The following is an 18516-nucleotide window of genomic DNA, read 5'->3' as shown; positions in this document are numbered from 1 at the left end:
ACAACGTGTTAAGCCCATTTCTGCTGTCCTCAGCCGTCATATTGCTGGTGTATTGTCAACAGCGGCGTAAAACCATACTCACTCACTCTCCAAAACAAGTCACTGTCAATCTTTCTCCAACGCTGTCTTGATACATCTGACATTCAGTTTTGAAAATGCATAAATGCAGCTGATGTAACATATGTAATGTAAGATACAACGGATATACACTGCACAATACAACAATATGAAACACAGGTAAAAGGAGATGAAATATGTGTTTCCGAAACATGACGACGGGTCGAGCTGTCCTTGAGCTGAAGGTCACGACGGGACTACGTCCAGCGGTAACAAGGTCACGGCCTTCCCACATGTCAATTATTGCAGCTGGAATTATTCATGCCAGGAATACAGACCTCACGTACAGCAATAAAAATATTTTGACCCACACAGACATGTACTGACACCAATATAGACAAAACATAGTCGCTTCGTGACAGTGATCCACTGGACCGCCAAGACGTTGAATAACCGGAAGCGAGGGGTTACACTGAAACTGACACCCGAACACGAAACGAAATAAACACGAAAACAACGTAGTGGCGGGGAGTATTAGTGTAGGTATATCAACCTACATCCCGGAGGGTTTCACGTCTTAGACCTGCATCGGGCTTTCCCCACACATTAAGGTAACATACCGTTACACAACTGAAATATTGTTCAAAGCGGCGCTAAATTCAACTCGCTCGCTTTTGGAGGAGTGGACGTACCGTACTGACAATATGCACGATATAATCTCTTTTTTATCCATACTTGATAGTGAGCGATATGCATCTACGTAAATAAACGCACCGAGAAGCTGACAGTTGTCCAGATACGGTAACTAATTATTGAAACCTGTGAAAATAAAGTGTATATTGGACTTCAAACGCTTTTATCTGAATCACAGGATCGTCTGGTGACAGATCGCCGTCATATAGCTGGAATTATTGAGAGTGCGGCGTTAAACAACAAACAAACAGTAAAAAGTTACACACAGCTCTAATTAGAAGCCATAGACCCGGATCTCCACCGTCAAAGTCTGATACACATCAACATAGTTATAAGGGTAGGTGGCGGTAGTGTAGTGGCTATTGACGCTCTCGCTCGCTCGTCAGACGGATAGTCAGGGCTCTAGACCCCACAAGAGTATGGACCGCATTGTCTGATTACCCCTCTTGCCATAAGGCTTGGTTATTACTTAAAGTGGTGTAAGACTATACGCACATACCAACCCCTGTATCAATTGGGAATAAAATGTACACAATTTCTTACATTCTGATACTACCTCTTATATAGAGGCACCAACATGTGCATGTTGGAGTGAGTGAGTGAGTATGGTTTTACGCTGCTTTTAGCAATATTCAAGCAATATCACGGCGGAGGACACCAGAAATGAGCTTCACACATTGCGCCCATGTCGGGAATCGAACCCGGGCCTGACGAGCGAACGCTTTAACCACCAGGCTACCCGACCACCCCAGTGTGCATGTTGGAGGTAGGTATATGGTAGGTAAATAAAATTAACAACATTTACACTTTGATTCGAGGCATGATCGGGGCGGGATAATTCAAATATACAAGGAAATATTTAAGTGTGAATTTGTCGCTGGAGGTTGTCTCACAGGGCGGTTAAAGTGTCCAATCAGAAAAAATATCAGCTGCGCCCATTGACTGGAAGAACACAACTGTTCGTATTTTAAGTGATATAAAATGTTTCGGCTTTGTGATACATTTCGTGTGTGCTCGACAGTTGTAAAGAATATGTCAGTCAATTGCCTTGTGGACAAGATGCTTGGGTTTTAAATAGGATAGAAATATTTCATTGATTTATACAATATGTACATTTTCTGCGCGTAGAACGTCATATAACTGGAATATTACTGAGTGCGGTGGTAAAGTTACAAAAAACATTATTCAGGTTATATATGGATCAACATGGGATACCTTTTTCTGTCAACTCAGCAGTACATTTGATAAACAACAAACAAGCTCGTTAGCAACAATTGCCTTAGACACACGGTCACGCTACACACATTAGGTTACCGTCCTGTTGTCACCACAAATACTGAGCATTTTACAGTAGGTTTTAAACATCGATCATAATCGATCACATTGTACAGTTGAGTGAAACACCGCTCCTGATGCGGTGTCACGTCGCGGAAACACGCGTTAATGAAGTGGCACATTCTCTTAACCCCAGTTTCAATCCGAACTGAAGCAATACGTCCTCCAAACGTTGAAAGTGCACTTTTTAAAGGAAGCCATCGAACAACGTCAAAAGGCTGGAAGACCTAAAATAACACGTGAATACATTACGATAAAATTCCCTTTCAAGTGTCCGCCCTGAGAGCGGAAGGTCCGGGGTTCGATCCCCGGCCGCGTCATACCAAAATACGTGAAAAGATGGTACATGTTGTTAAGGGGATAAAACAAGGACTGGTCGGCTCGGAGTCAGAATACTGTGTCTGAGGGGGTATTCATGTCCAACTGTGGCATGGTATCTCTGTGGGCTAGCACTATTAATCGGCATCCGTCCGGACCCGTAATAGCAGCCACACACGCACACGCACACGCACACGCACACGCACACGCACGCACGCACGCACACACACACACACAAACACACGAGTATGCACGTCGCTATATAAGTTTAATAATCTTGGACGCGACGTTGAACCCCATTTCACCTCACCTCACCCTTTCCTTATCTCGTCTTTTTGACGGAGCAAGCCTAGCCTGAGTAGTCATGGGAAGAAAAACCAAAGCCGGAGAATAACCAGTCTTGATTATCCGACGATTATGAAACCTAATCTTCGGTTTAATCAGAGATTGAAACCTCCTTTGAATTAAACAAATAGGATTACCTTATACACAATATAAATTTTTGATCTTATTCTAATTCATAATAGTTACACTGTCCGATGTGCTGCAATAATACTTATTTTTTATTACTTATTGGTATTTGACAAACTATGTATAAAACCTATTATTTAAGGTGAAATTGCCTAGCGATTGAAAAACACCGTGAACATATTATCACGCCAGGTCTCAATCATTATTAGTCAACATTATTTCATACTTTTTTTGTGATAAATAATCAGTCATTTATCATGTAACACCTTGTCTGTGTTCCGGGACTTGTGTTGTGCTACGTCTTAAAGCACTACCGGAGGCGGGGTGATATGCCAGCCTTGTTCTATCTGACGTAACCAGTGCATAAAACATTATCCGACTGTTTTTTAATCTTTTATACCGTTATACCGCCATAATCCATATACTTACAGTTAATCTTACTTTTATGCTTGAGGACAAATGAGACAAATATATATGTTAACTTTAAATATGATGGGTCGTTCCTGGTAGGGACGATTAAAGGCTTGAATGTCGTATGTTCCGTTTAAGGCTGTGACTATTACCGCCATGTTACAGGATATGTGCAACTGCCTATTGCAATAAATCACTATTACAGTATAATGCAGAGCTCGGAACATTCCGCATAAAGCGCCATAATTCGCTGTGCAGTGCTGCGTCCCTTTGACGCTCCATGCTCCTATGGTCGTCGTATTCGAATGCCAGATTGGGCGTGTGTGTGTTTCAAGGTTTGTGAGCACCTTACCCTTGATCGTGGGTTTCACCAAAGTAGTAATGTCAAGAAACCTGCATCACTTCGGGCTTTCTTCACACATCAAGCTGACATGCGTGATATAACTGAAACACTGTTAGAAGCGGCGTGGAACCAAACCCAAAACACATTGATTTGTTTAAGCATTTCTTAATTTGCTTGACACTATTGTTACAATCTTAAACTGGCACATCTGTGGGTACCTTAACGTTTCCGATAACATTTTTTAACTATTTTGCTTGACCCTATAAGCTTCTTTCTGTCATCCATTATTTAAGAATATATATTAAACAGGTCCCCATCCTTATCATAATATAAAGTATAGATATACACAGTGTATCTTACCAAAATACTCCTTGCTCAAGAGCACTGTGTCACATGTGTGTTGACCGGGCAGCTGCTGATATCATTGGATCTTCTGACACCCACTGGAAGCTCATTCCATAGAGCAGCGCCATGTCTGCGAGATGTTCTGTTTCCATACGTTAGTATCGGGGTTGGTGGCGCCACCATCTGTTGTTGGCGTGCTGATCGTATTCCCGTTCAGGTTCAGCTCTTCTAGGTACACTGGAGTTGACCATGGATTGACTTGTAGACAAATAAAATGATTCTGTGTCATCAGTAACCACTGCAGGTCTTTGAGGACCTGGTGTTACGTAGTCGAACATTCGTGTGATGAGCCAGGTGTATTTTGAACACGCTGTAGATTGTCAAGATGAGTTTGCTGAATGCCATACAGGAACACTGGTGCAACTGTCTTATCGTGAAGTGACAAATGCATATTTCATTTTTAGGTGCTGAGATGTTTTACGTCACATATCGAATTCAACCTTTGGAAAGAATGTTTAAACTTTCTCACTGTTCACTAAAACATTACAACTGTACATGTGTAGGTGATTCTACAACAGAACAATGAATATAGCAGTGCAATAAAAGACAATGTCTAGCAAAAGCCTAGTGTGTAGTTTTCTTCAAATTGGCAGAAAACTGGTCAACTTAACATGTTTGTTATCACAACGGCTGGAGGAATGTATTTTTGAATTACTAAAAGTATGGATGAAGGGACATTAATAGCATAACGTTTCATGTAAAGTGACGAACAAAAGAAACGTTACCAAACTGAAATTTGGACACGTTGGGTCCAAACCCCTAATGGTTGAGAATCAAGCGCTCAAGCATAACCAAAACATATGGAAATTCACACCCGAACCGTTGGATGGTGACAAAAATACGAATAAACGCAAATAATTACAACAGCCAGGAAACGCCGTTGATATGATACACATGACCACGCATGACCACGCATGACCACAAGGAATTGTGGCTGTAGCCGAATTACACTCACCACCCAGGAAAACACCACATGCATTTCCTCCCTCTGAGGAATCGTATAATAACGGTGACGTCATCAGTTGCGACAGTCACCCTGTCAGTCGCTGGACAGTGTCCAGAAGACTGCGTCGGTACAATATCAGAGCTTGCAGACCACTTCGAGAGGTGAGGCTGATACCGGAACACCGACATCGATGGGGTCGCACATCAAGAGGCTGGTAGAGAGAACCTGGACAAAGAGTCATGTTCCCAGCCTTTCAGAGCAGATGGACGTGGTGGAGGAACATCACGTTGTTCCGTGCAATATGTCGAACCGTTTGGAGGTGGCGGCATTATGGTTTAAGGCGGCATATGTAGCCAAGTCAAGTCGACATCTGTAGCCAAGTCACAACAGATTGGTAATTTTGAAAGGGAACATCACTTAACAGCGTTCCATCGAATAATCTCTCAACCCTGTTGTTTTGCCCCTCTTGCAAAAGAATCCCGGACACTGTTTCAGCACCATACTACAAGGCACCATACAACGTCTTGCCTTGGCGTGCACAATTACAAACCTTATCACCAACAGAACACTTGTGGGATCATCTTGACCGACAAATTAGAGCACGACCAGGTCACTCTTATAAGAAGTGTCAGTTAGCACAGGCCCTCCGAGAAGATTGGCGTCGGCATACACGATATTGAGTGACAAGTGCGACACTCTGAAGGATGAAGATTGTTTCCTGTGCCGATGTCAGTCTTGATGGTTGATGAGTTATTTAACAACTAATCCCTTCCCCCAAACTGTGACGCCAATATCTTCATGTTTGTTCCCATTTACTTGGAATGATGCTGTTTCGTCATGTCTTTTGACAATATTATTCTTCCTTGACATTGGTCCTGTTGTGTTGTAGGAACAAACACTGTTGATTTGTAACGTGTTCGCGCTCGACAGATCAGGTTATTGCAATTAATTATTATCTATATTTTGTGCAAGCAGATTGAGGTCGAGAAATATATAAACACAAAAGTATGGGTTTTTTCTTCACCCTATAAATGGTATATAGTTATAATTGTACACGAACACACTGTGTCGCATATATGATATAGATGCATTTGTATTATGAGTGAGTGAGTTTGGTTTAATGCCGCTTTTAGCAATATTCCAGCAATATCACCGCGGGGGACACCAGAAATTGGCTTCACACACTCTACCCATGTCGGGAATCGAACCTGGGCCATCGGCGTGACGAGCGAACTCTTTAACCACTAGGCTACCCAAACGGCCTCAATTTATTGATAAGTAATGCATACTGATAGGTTGCTATCATGAACTTATTATCTATTACAAACTGTTCAAAGACAAATTATAGTCATGACAATTATTTTGCTGTTTGCATTTAGATTGAAGCTGACATTTGAAAAGTCTTAGACCTTTTATATTGGACAGCCATATAAAAAGTGTAGCTCTGACAAATATAAGCCTGAAATGTGACAGACCGATTGACAAAATCGCCGCAGGGGACAGTGACACGGGCCATGAACGAGTATAAATGTAGACTTTAGAAACCTCACAACTAAAACTGATCTGCGACACTTCAACAGCATCGTGAGTCTTGGAGCTATCGGAGGTAAAGTGTTGAGATTTCTTCTTTTTTTATCCGTCGCGATAAGGCGTCGTCATAGATAAGGTTCTCGCGTGAAGATAGAATGCGTGAGTGACGATATATCGGGTAAATAAAAGCGACATAACCATTCCATAGTTATCAAATGATTATCCGCCGAAACAGATTCCATTTGGAGGAAAAGGTATAATAGGCGTTATATGAATTGGCAGTTGAAAATCAGTGATGACACCAGGTGTTCACAAACGGGGGGGGGGGGATGTCCTGCCCTGCTGGTGGCAGCCACCATTCTCACAAAAGTTGATATTTGTTGCCTGACGCAGAACCCCAGCAATCTTTGCTAAATCATTCCATTCCGAGTATACGTATCACGAGCATGTGTTTATGGATCACAATCAAATAATGATGATACCAGGTGTCCGCGAAAAGGTGAGCGTATCCTGCCCCAGCGGTGACATTCATCACAAACACAAGCAAAGGCAAGTCGATAAAATTCACTTGAAAACACATGGGAACATATGGTAAAAATTAAAATAAGGTCAAGCATTGGACATCATTTTTGTCATTGGGGCATTAAATTTGGAAATGTTCTCCTCATGTATGCCATAAAACGTTTTGAAAGCTTTACTCAGGCCTTGAACCCTAATCAAACAATTTTGGGCAAGAGTTGTAGGAAGCTCCTTGAAATCTTCCTCGAAAGAGTATGCTCGATTGTACCTAACAAACTGTGAAATGTAGACACCAAGGCCACGAGCAGCTGAAATATTGCTCGGAAAGTTGGCTATTGAAAAGTTGAAGTCAGCCATCTTGTTTCTTACCGTCCGTGGTTGTTATTTGTCACTCTGAATCATTATGCATAGGTCTAAATATGAAACATGTGAGGCGGTTTGAAGAAATGTCATATCCACAAATTTTAACTGTAAACTTTATATGACATTTGTTTTCATTTTTGACAGTTGTCCTAAACGTTTGAAGATAGAGACGTAATTAATCTATGGTCACAACGTTGATTGACCAACGCCACATGGATCAAGGATATAAGTTTTCCCTGAAGTGTCTGCGAGTGTGAAAGTGGTGTATAAGGTTGAAAACTCAAATATTTGACATAGTTGAACTTAGTTTTTTTCTGAGATTGCAAAGATTCAAGCAAATTCTTTGAGTGAACATAAATTCCTTCCTGGTTTGTATAAAGGATTATAAAGGATTATAAAGGATTTGGTGGTAAATTTGTTGGACCCAGCAATATATCACAAATATATTGTAATGTCAGTCAGCAATGAGGTCACCCTTTGATGTAACATTAAGGCAGTGTTTCAATGTTTATATTGCTCATATACCATACAATATTGGTAACATATAGCTTTCGATGGTAGTAGATATGAAATAATAGAAACATCGCGGAGTGGAGGATATACTAGTACACGTATTCATGTGTCTCTTCTCTATCACAAATAAATGCAGTACGACAAAAACACACAGATCACCTGTTACATGAGTCTATTTTAGAAATATTTACGTCCCTTTGCGTTTGATTTATATTCCATTTTTTATGACAATATGTTTATATTTTTTAACATAAATACTAGTATTTCATTTGCGTGTAAAGGTTGATGTCAATGAGTTTATGGACACATAGGTGTGGATGAACATAATGTACATATATGTTACAGAATTTACCATTGGCCATGAAACTCCTGTTGCTGGTAGTGCTTGCCGCTGTTCTGGTGGTCGTCTTCGCAGATAACAAGAAGACGGACGACACCGGGGACAACAGCTTTAACAGTGTCGACGACGGTGATGATGGTTGGAACGCCGTGGACGAAGACGACGGAAATATGAATGATGATGTAAACACTGACGCAAATGATGATGATGATGATGATGATGATGATGATGATGATGATGATGATGAAGATGATGATGACAAGGACGATGATGACGACTCCAATGGTATAGCATCGCATACTTCATAGAATTACAATTATTAAATTTCGGTATAACTTCAAGGATCATTAACAAATCCGAACAAGGCTCAATATATTTTGGGGCAAATACATGTAGCTGTTTTTGAAAAAGTATCCTGTATTTGTAAAGGGCCATGTTGTTTTTTTAAACGTCAGAATCAAAATAGATATTGTAAACATGCCTCAAAGCAATGATATATCATGTCTTTATGAATCGTCATTACCATGATTGATTGCAATATGTTTCATACCTCCCTTGTTCTTTTTCTGTAGATATCCCATCTTACATGGTTGGATAAATTATATTTATGTTTCATGTTCGAAGATGCTGAGTATGATGATCATGAGGACACATCTGATTTGGAGGAAATACAACCGATTGACCTGAATTACCTAGATGAGCTTCACGATCCTTGAGTTGCACCATGCCGCCCACACTGGCGAAGAAAAAAGAATCTACGATCAACAAAATCCCTATTAAAAGATAGCTTTTGTAAACCATTGAAACAAATACAACGGAGTTCAAAACAAAAATGATTACGATTTTTTGTTTTTCTGAAGATTTTGTAGATATTATAATGATGAAACTGTTTGTTTCTGTTTTTTTAAGTATATACTCCGTGGTCTAGTGGTAGAGCGTCCGCCCGGAGAGCGGAAGGTCCGGGTTCGATCCCCGGCCGCGTCATACCAAAAGACGTTTAAAGATGGTACTTGCTGTTACTCTGTCTGACGCTCGGCATTAAGGGGCTAAAACAAGGACTGGTCGGCTCGGAGTCAGTATACTGTGTCTGAGTGGGGTATTCATGTTAAACTGCGGCATGGTACCTCAGTGAGCTAGCACTATAAATCGGCATCAGTCCGGACTAGTACAAGCAGTCACACAAACACACACACACGTACATGCACGTCGCTATATAAGTGCAATAATCTTGGACGCGACGTTAAACCCCATTTCACCTCACCTCACCTTCTTTTAAGCATAGTGGCAACAAGTTGGTCCTGTTTATCGTCCTGGTCCTTGATATGGAGCTTTCACCGGGTTTTTTCACCTCCATGCTCAGATTCGGTCAGAACAAATTGAAATGATCCTGATACAGCACCCTGTCTTTGGTTGTTTTAGATATGTGCACAAATGGTTCGGTATCTGTTTTTAGCGGAACGTTAAATTTGCACCTGATGGAGAGGTGAAACACAGATAATCATATCAACAGATAGATAGTGTTTCAGGGATGTCAAGGATCATACTACAGTAAACTACGTTTATAAAGAACACGTTTTTAACCAACTATTTTTCGGTCCTGTTCATAACGGTTATAACGAATTAAAATTAGAGGTCACTTTGAGTTCGTTAAAACTGTAGTTTACAGTAATCTAGCAATCGTTATCGTTGCAGTTATTAAAACCCGTTAGATCGCGATTTTATTCTTCTGATACAAGTGTCACCCCTTGCACTGAGAGATTGTAGGCTAAAATCATTGTAAGCTAGAATAAAAATTTACCTTAGGTAAAGATCCCTTTAATACTTAATAAAAAGGCGTGCCAGAACGCGTCTGTTTCTAGCAGAAAATCTGTTTCATGTGCAAATATTGGCATTTATTTTGTTGCAATTCAAATCGACTCTTTAAAAATCACGAAGAACGCATCACTGCTTTCACCTCTAAATATCCTTAAGCACGACAACGAATGTCGATCCACATAACTATTGAATCGATAGCCTAAACTATCTTCTCCCTCCATATCTCCATTCAATATATGCTGAATGTAATGTGGAAAGGATAAGCACGCATAGCGTCTGCAAGCTCTTGCTACTCAGGGGTAGCTAAACTTTGTTCATACCGTAGTTGGGAGTTATTTCCCCATAATAAATGCGTACGCCGGAAGGGCATCTTGTTCAATGTTGTTTGTTTTGACTTATGACTCGGTTTCTCCCATCTTGTCATAATTGACAGGCTGTATAAGCGTTGCTAGATGCTACTCTGCGTTGATTGGCTACTGACTTTGATGGCGTACATAACCAGTTATCTGAGTCACATCACGTCACAAAATTTATACCAACGCCATGAATGTATATTTATTTCATCACTTGTATTTGTATTATTTTATACGATATTTTGTCATTCATCAGCTATTATTGAGTACATATGTTGTTACAATATTTAATTTTAAGGATTGACAGTGTCTATGTTTCCGTTTTTTGTGTTGTGAATCGGAAGACCCATATTTCCAAAACATAAAAATATACGCTGAAGAAAAATTTAAAACACAGAGACACACACACTACACACAAATTAAAAAAAAACACACACACATTCACACACACACACACACACACACCACATTCACACACAAACCACATTCACATTTACCAACAAATTACACAAACATATACACGCAAATGGCAAACACATCCACATACAAACTACACACTGATTTACACATAATGTACACACACATTCACACACAAACTGCAAACACGTTAATACACAAGAGCACATAAACGGTGGCACTCTTAATGGTCATCACAAACATCCTGCTGAACGTAAATAAGAGCAACAGAATCCTTTCCATAGTCATAAGAAATCTCTGCCAAAAGAAGAGTCAATTTTACGATTCCTACTATATCATGAGCATGTGAATCACTATCAAATAGTACAGATGTAGAGTCGTCGCGAAAAGGTGTGCGTATCTTGCCCCACCGGTGGCACCCGTCACAAACACATGCAAAGGCAAGTCAATTGTTCAACTGAAAAATACCCACGGGAACATATGGTGCAAGTCATAATAGGGAATTGTATATGACATTATTCTTGTCACTGGGGCTGAAAATTTGGAAATGTCCTCCACATGACTGCCATCAAACGTTTGGAAAGCTTAACTGGGGCCTTGAATGTTGTAACCTTGATCAAACAATTCTGCGCAAGAGCTGTACGACGCTCTTTGAAATCTTGGTAGAAAGAGTATACTCGATTGTCCCTAAAAGTTGTGAAATGTAGACACCAAGACCTGGAGCTACAGGAACATTAAAATAAAGTAAACATATCGGGCATCTGTTCCGGGAATGAATATCGGTGAGATTAATTTGATGGCAACCGATCCCTCGAGACATATGGCGTGATGTACCCTGTGTGTGAGCCTATGTACCCCGAACCGTCATATTGTTCGTTTGATTTGTACGCATATTTATATATCTGTAAACAGAATAGAACGCTGTAACAACGGCAAAGGAAACTGACTTCCCTCATCTCAGTAACTTCACCCAATATATGATCCGTATTTATTTCATGTATGTTGTCATCCATTTGTACGCGAACCGTCGTATTAACATATATAGTACAGTTATATGTACACTGACGAGCAAAGAAAACTTTACCAAATTCAAATGTGTTAGAATTTGGATAAGAACACTGAATAATGTCCCCAGAACCATGTAACACAACTCGTAGAAATGAAATAAACATGGATGCAACCGAACATATTGCTTTAGTGTTAAATTCTAAAGAAAATGACTTTGTTCGCTAAAGTGTGACATGTATGTACATGATGCTAGTGAGTATAACACGAGCTAACAATATTCGTCCGTGAAGTCCAGTCATCAACAGGTCACATGTATTGGCAAAACACGTTGGTTTGTTTGTTTGTTGTTTAACACCGCACTCACCAATATTCCAGCTATATGACGACGGTCTGTAAATAATCGAGTCTGAACCAGAAAATCCAGTGATTGACATCATGAGCATCGATCCAAGCAATTTGGGGATCAATGACATGCATCAACCAAGTCAACGAGCCTGAGCACCCGATCCCGTTAGTCGCCTCTTACGACAAGCATAGTCGCCTTTTGCGGGAAGAATGGGTTGCTGAAGTCATATTCTATCACGGATCTTCACGGGTCAGAACACATTTGGTAACGGCAGAACACACCAAAGTAGTAATTGTCTGGGGGCTGCATGCCTTTGGGTTTTCCGCGCACATTAACCCGGCACGTCGTGATATTATTGGTTAAGGTGTCTTTAGTTGTCGTATACGGTGACATATTAGCTTAGGAGAAACGTGTTGTGCAAGGTGTCATATTAGATTAGCAGAAACATATTTTTCTGCTAACCTAATATGACAACGTAAACGACAACTAAAGACAACATAACGAATTTATAATGCTGAAAAGGTCACACTATTTGGTATCCATATCGCACATCTCATGTCAAAATGAAAACTTAACACTTACAACCGTTCATGTTAAGGGTCAAAGGGAGACTACTCATCAATCTCACTTTCAGGCATAATAAAACTGGATACATGTGATATACTTATAAAGTGGTCTGGAACCCATCTCACTCACTCCACCCCGTGCAAGCATGACAACGTGCACACTACGTCGGAGAAATTTTGTTAGGCGTCTAATGACGTCATCAGAATTTCCTTCCATTCTTGGGACGTCTGAACCGTCTGAACCACTGGAACCTTATCTCTGACAGAAGCACACGTTGCAAGACGATTCTGCCGCATCAACATCATTCCTCTGAATGGTGGAAAGGCCCTAATATCATGCTGTCATAGTCGGTGACGCACTGCATGACGATTGATGGCACGTCAACACGCAGTCGCTGCAGATGATGTCACGGCGAGGAATCTGTTACGTCGGCACAAAGATCACTTCGATCAGACGATTGACACCCCTTGTCTGTTCCACAATATATTCTCAAAGGCTATGGATACAGCTCTTTCATTCAACTGGCCATCGTCTGTGGAATAATCTTCCAATTCATATCAGACATTATAACACTTTTGAATCTTTTAAATCACAACTAAAACACATCGTAATCGTGAAGCATATGACCAACTTGAGGCTGACACGAAGGGGAAACTGTACTATTTATTTTATTTTTTTTCTGTTTAACTCCGCATTTAGCAGCTTTTTGACGGCAGTCTGTCAATAATCGAGTCTGGACCAGAAAATCCAGTGATTGACATCATGAGCATCGATCCAAGCTATTGGGATCGATGACATACATCAAACAAGTCAGCGAGCCTGACCACCCGATCCCGTTAGTCGCCTTTTACGACAAGCATAGTGGCCTTTTATGGTAAGCATGGGTTGCTGAAGACATCTTCTACTCGGATCTTCATGGGTGGGAAACTGTACAAGGGGACTTTGCCACATGCCATCTCTGTATAAATTGATTCATATTGTTTGACTGTAGCGCTTCAAGCATGCACCGAGTGTATGGATTCTAGCAAAATACAAGAACACGTTATTATTCATTATTGTTTTAAGGTGCAAGGTGGGGTCCTCAGTGGCTGTTTTGACGCGTGGCCTTCACTTTGCTTCATGTTATTTCACACATGCAGCGTCGCCTAAATGCAGCTATTTGCGACATATTTAACTTGTCACATTACATCGAACATAACTGGAACCTGTTTCCCCCTCCATGATCGTAAATTGTATTTATTTCATATATTTCGTCAGTTTATGAAACCCAATGCGGTTGGTGGGATGTATTGTTCGCTTAGTCATTATATCACACAGAACTGTTCGCACAAGTAGATGTTATTACAGAATATAGTTCAGGAGACATACACACAGACACTATTTAAGTGTGTGATTATGCCTGAGCATATGTGTATCATAAACCAAGTGAGTGAGTTTGGTTTAACGCCGCTTTTAACAGTATTACAGTTATATCGCGGCGTTCATAAACCAAGACGACACACGTTCATATATAGAACCGTGTCACTAACGTATGACCCAGATACTGTTAAGTCATACATACTGATATGTTGTTGAGTTCATGGTCCATTAAAAACGTGAGACAAATTATGTTCTTGACAAGTATAATCCGTTCGCTGAATGAATATAAAAAGTTGGCTTTGGAAAGGTCTTAGATCTTTCACATATTTTACACGCACATTACTTTGAATCAGACAGCGATGTAAAAATATATAGTTATGGAGTTTTCGTTGTTTTATATATACATGAAATATGACAGAGTGATTGACACAATGGCGGGATGGGGCATGACCAGACACGTGTTGAACTCTTTGTGAACACAGGTCATGATAAAAATGACGCTCTGAATACAGTATAAATACAGACTTAAGAAACCTCACACTTATAACTGATCTTCGTCGTCGACACTTCAACACTTCAACAGCATCGTGAGTCCTGGAGCTATCGGAGGTAACTTGAAGGCAGATATTCTCTTGTTAATCAGTATATGAGTCTGTTTTGCCTTGTATTAAAGCGACAAAACCTTGTATTGAGTGAGTGACAATATAACCCACACAAAACAAGTTAAGGTGAACCCGATTCGTTGATACTGCTACGGTTAGTGTGTCATGGCATGACACATTAACTATAGTTAAACAATGGATCCTTTGTCTTTGACTGTGGTCGAACTAACCGAATTGTCAGTTAAACAACTCTTGGCAATGAAGGAACTTATTTCTATCTCTATCATTTGTCTTGATGACAGAACAATTTCATGAAAAACGTTTGTCGCCAGCGGGATTCGAACCCGCGAAGTCCTTACGGAAAGCTAACGAATTCTGCCACGGCGACATGGAAGAAAATTAAGAAAATTAACAACTAAATATTTACTTACTTCAGGACTATTTGCTAATCCGTTAATGAACTACGAAATATGTTTTGTGCATTATTTTTATAGTATGTTACTCTGCGCATCCTAGTTTTTGTACAGTATCTGTGATTTGGTTGCTTTTCGTTCAAGGAAACGAACATATTGCAGCGAAATAACTGTTAACTCGATGAGGTCTATGTTTGCTCATAATAGGCCCATCAACATGGGCAAGTAATATTTGGGTGATACTTAGAAGTTGATGGATGACGAAGTAGACACAATTTATGGATAACTTTGCTTGACAACGGTATAAGGATCTATACCGAAACGCCGCTTTTTACAGTATTTAAGTAGTTGTTATCGACAAATTGTGTCTACTTTCTTCATAAATGTACACATTTTGAGAAATGACTTTGATTTTCATTACATTTTAATTATGAAATAAAAATTGTTCTTCACACATTCTTATACTGGTGTGTAGTTGTATGTTAGTATTTTGTTGTGTAGTATCCACTGATTCATATATTTGAACACATTCTTTGCATGTTCTACAAGATAATTTACATATATGTTACAGAGTTTTCCATTGGCCATGAGACCCCTGTTGCTGGTAGTGTTTGCCGCTGTTCTGGTGGTCGTCTTCGCAGATAACAAGAAGAAGACGGACGACATCGGGGACAACAGCATCAACAGTGTCGACGACGGTGATGATGGTTGGAACGCCGTGGACGAAGACGACGGAAAAGATAAGAAAGATAAAAAGGATGAGATCAAAAAGAAACGTCCCAATGTACGAGATCGCGGTGATGTCAACACTGATACTGCTGATGATGACAAGGACGATGATGGCGACTCCAATGGTATAGTATCGTATGCTTCATCTCTTGAATGACATTAATTTAGGTATAATTTCATGGATCATTTATAAATCATTTTATGGCAAATAACAGTTTGGAAAATGTGTCATGTATTGTGTGAAGAACCACATTGTTTTCAAAATCTAAAAGCTTTCTACAGATGTAAATAATACCACGACGTACACATGTGCATTACAGCATTAATAGAGTATGTCTTTTACGATCTTAATTACCATGATTGGCACTATAAAGATATTTGTCGTCTATTGTGAATTTCTGTAAAAGACCCCATCTGATATGGTTTGATAGATTATATTTAAAAATATGTTTCCTATTTAAAGAAGCTGGGCGTGATGACGAACCAAATACCAAAACGGATCTGAAGCACACATCAGATTTGGAGAAAAAAACCCGAATGACCTATAACACGATGTTGGTCCTGTGTTTCACTGAGGCGCACAATGACGTCGAAACGGATGACGAAAATGATTCTACGATCCACAAAATCCCAATTAAATGTATACTGTTATAAACCATTGAAACAAATACAACGGATCTCAAAACCCAATTGTGATTTGTATTTTATGCACAATTAAATGAAATGTTGACTTTTATAAACCACTAAAACAAACACAAGTGAGTTCAAAACAAATGATCGAATCTTTTGTTACTTATGAACAATTAGGTTGGCAATAAAACGGTAAAACTGTTTATTGTTATTTGCTTCTGTTGTTCTAAGTATACTGGCAACAAATGGTATCTGTTTGTCGTCTTCATCTTTGATCGGGGCTTTCATGAGGTTTTTCATCTCCATGCTCAACTGTAGATGGAGCAGTTGATCAGAAGAAATGAAATGGACATTGGTGCAAAAACGGCCTTTGGTTGCATAACATATGTGCGTGCAACAATGGTTCAATCGGAGCAATCGGTGCTGAATCGGTAAAAATAAACATATTTAACAGTAATTTTGGACCTGTTAAACATACTTGGCCTATTGTTGTATCCACGTGATATGGTAATTAAAGTCATGGCTTACAGAAAATAACGCAATTCCAACAGCTCTTTGTTTGTCTGCTTAAACTGTTCTCATAATGTATGAACGCGCGTACAGTTTGCCAGCAGTCAGATGGCCGAGCGGTCTAAGGCGATGCCTCAGGCCGAAGTCGGATTCAGGCTGCGCGGGTTCGAACTGTTTTTTCTTCTTTCAAACGTCACTGGGTTACCTCCCTTGTTGTGGCACAACGGGGACGCAAAATTCCAGTGCTATGCTATTTCTTGTAAGTACTTTGTGGATTCATGTTAAGAAGATGTATTCTTATATGTCTCTCATATACCTCAAGATAAACACTTTTGTGTCAGACTCGGACAATGAAACACAAACTCTTGTCAATGACATATTACTGGAAACCACTGACATGAGTTGCGTGGTGGAGTTATCACTGAAAATAATCAGCGACAGGGATTATTTTGTTTTAACGTGGGTTGGCGCAAGGATACACGCCTTTGTGCGCTCGATCGTGACTCTCTCTCTCTCCACTCTGTCGGCTGCATTGGATATGGACGGGAGCGCACGTGCGTTATTGTCAATCAATCTTTATTCATGGTACTGATGAGGCCAAAGGCCTATAGTACATTGTCTGGTGCGTGTTACAAATCCATACATTTTCTTAGTTACATTGCATGATAAATAAACATTGATACATTTCTCATAGTGTCTGTACAATCACATGTCATTAATTTACAAAATTTGTTACCGTTTGGGTTGTGGTAGAAAAACTTATTTAGATATTTTGCTCTTAAATCATTATTCACTGGACATACACATAAATAGTGATATTCATCTTCAATACAATCAGTATTTTTTACGAATCCTAAAAAGTCTCTTCTCTTCTCTTGAAATACCTTCATATCTGCCTGTTTCAATAAATAGTTCATGTGAGCCACAACGAAATCGAGAAAGAGCTGTTCTAAACGTATGCAGATTTACACTTAATAGATAGGTTTTGGTATAATAGTAGTCTTAAATGTAGTGTAGTACTTTGCTTTTCTGGAACCATGCCATTTTTGGATGACCATATCTTTAAAGGTCTGTGTCAAACGGGTGAAGAAATGCCGTGGCATATCTTACATGCTGCTGTAACCAAATATAATCATATCCGCATTCGTATAACACTTTTGATGCCCAATATTGTCTCCCATGGCTGTTGTAGAGAAACATCATATTATATCATTTTGTAGGGTATCTTGAAGATGGCATCGTAAATAACTTGACACAGTTTTTAATTACCTTAAAATAACTATAGATAAACATGGGAAACCTTCTGCATTCACCATATATCCTTGCGTTTTCTGTGCTAGTTTTACAATACAATAGACTCGGGCTTATTTTTGTATCAAGTGTTTTAAAGTAAACATCATATGTAATATTGTCCAGAACTCATAGACGTTTTCAATATGCCTAGAAAAAATTGTAATGAAATGTTATATGCATTCCTTGACCAAATTGAATATACATGTAAAACACACGCTTAAGTAACAACT

General features: G+C 39.7%; 1 pseudogene; it reads left to right on the top strand.

The window, feature by feature from the left end:
- Window positions 1-15710: 15710 nt before the first annotated feature.
- LOC139473910 (general transcription factor IIF subunit 1-like) lies at window positions 15711-16401 on the top strand (annotated as a pseudogene).
- Window positions 16402-18516: the final 2115 nt, after the last annotated feature.

Source organism: Haliotis cracherodii, unplaced genomic scaffold (assembly GCF_022045235.1).
Source record: "Haliotis cracherodii isolate W230 unplaced genomic scaffold, xgHalCrac1.p SCAF_3, whole genome shotgun sequence".
NCBI classification, from domain to species: domain Eukaryota; kingdom Metazoa; phylum Mollusca; class Gastropoda; order Lepetellida; family Haliotidae; genus Haliotis; species Haliotis cracherodii.
This window is presented reverse-complemented; position numbering and strand designations above follow the sequence as displayed.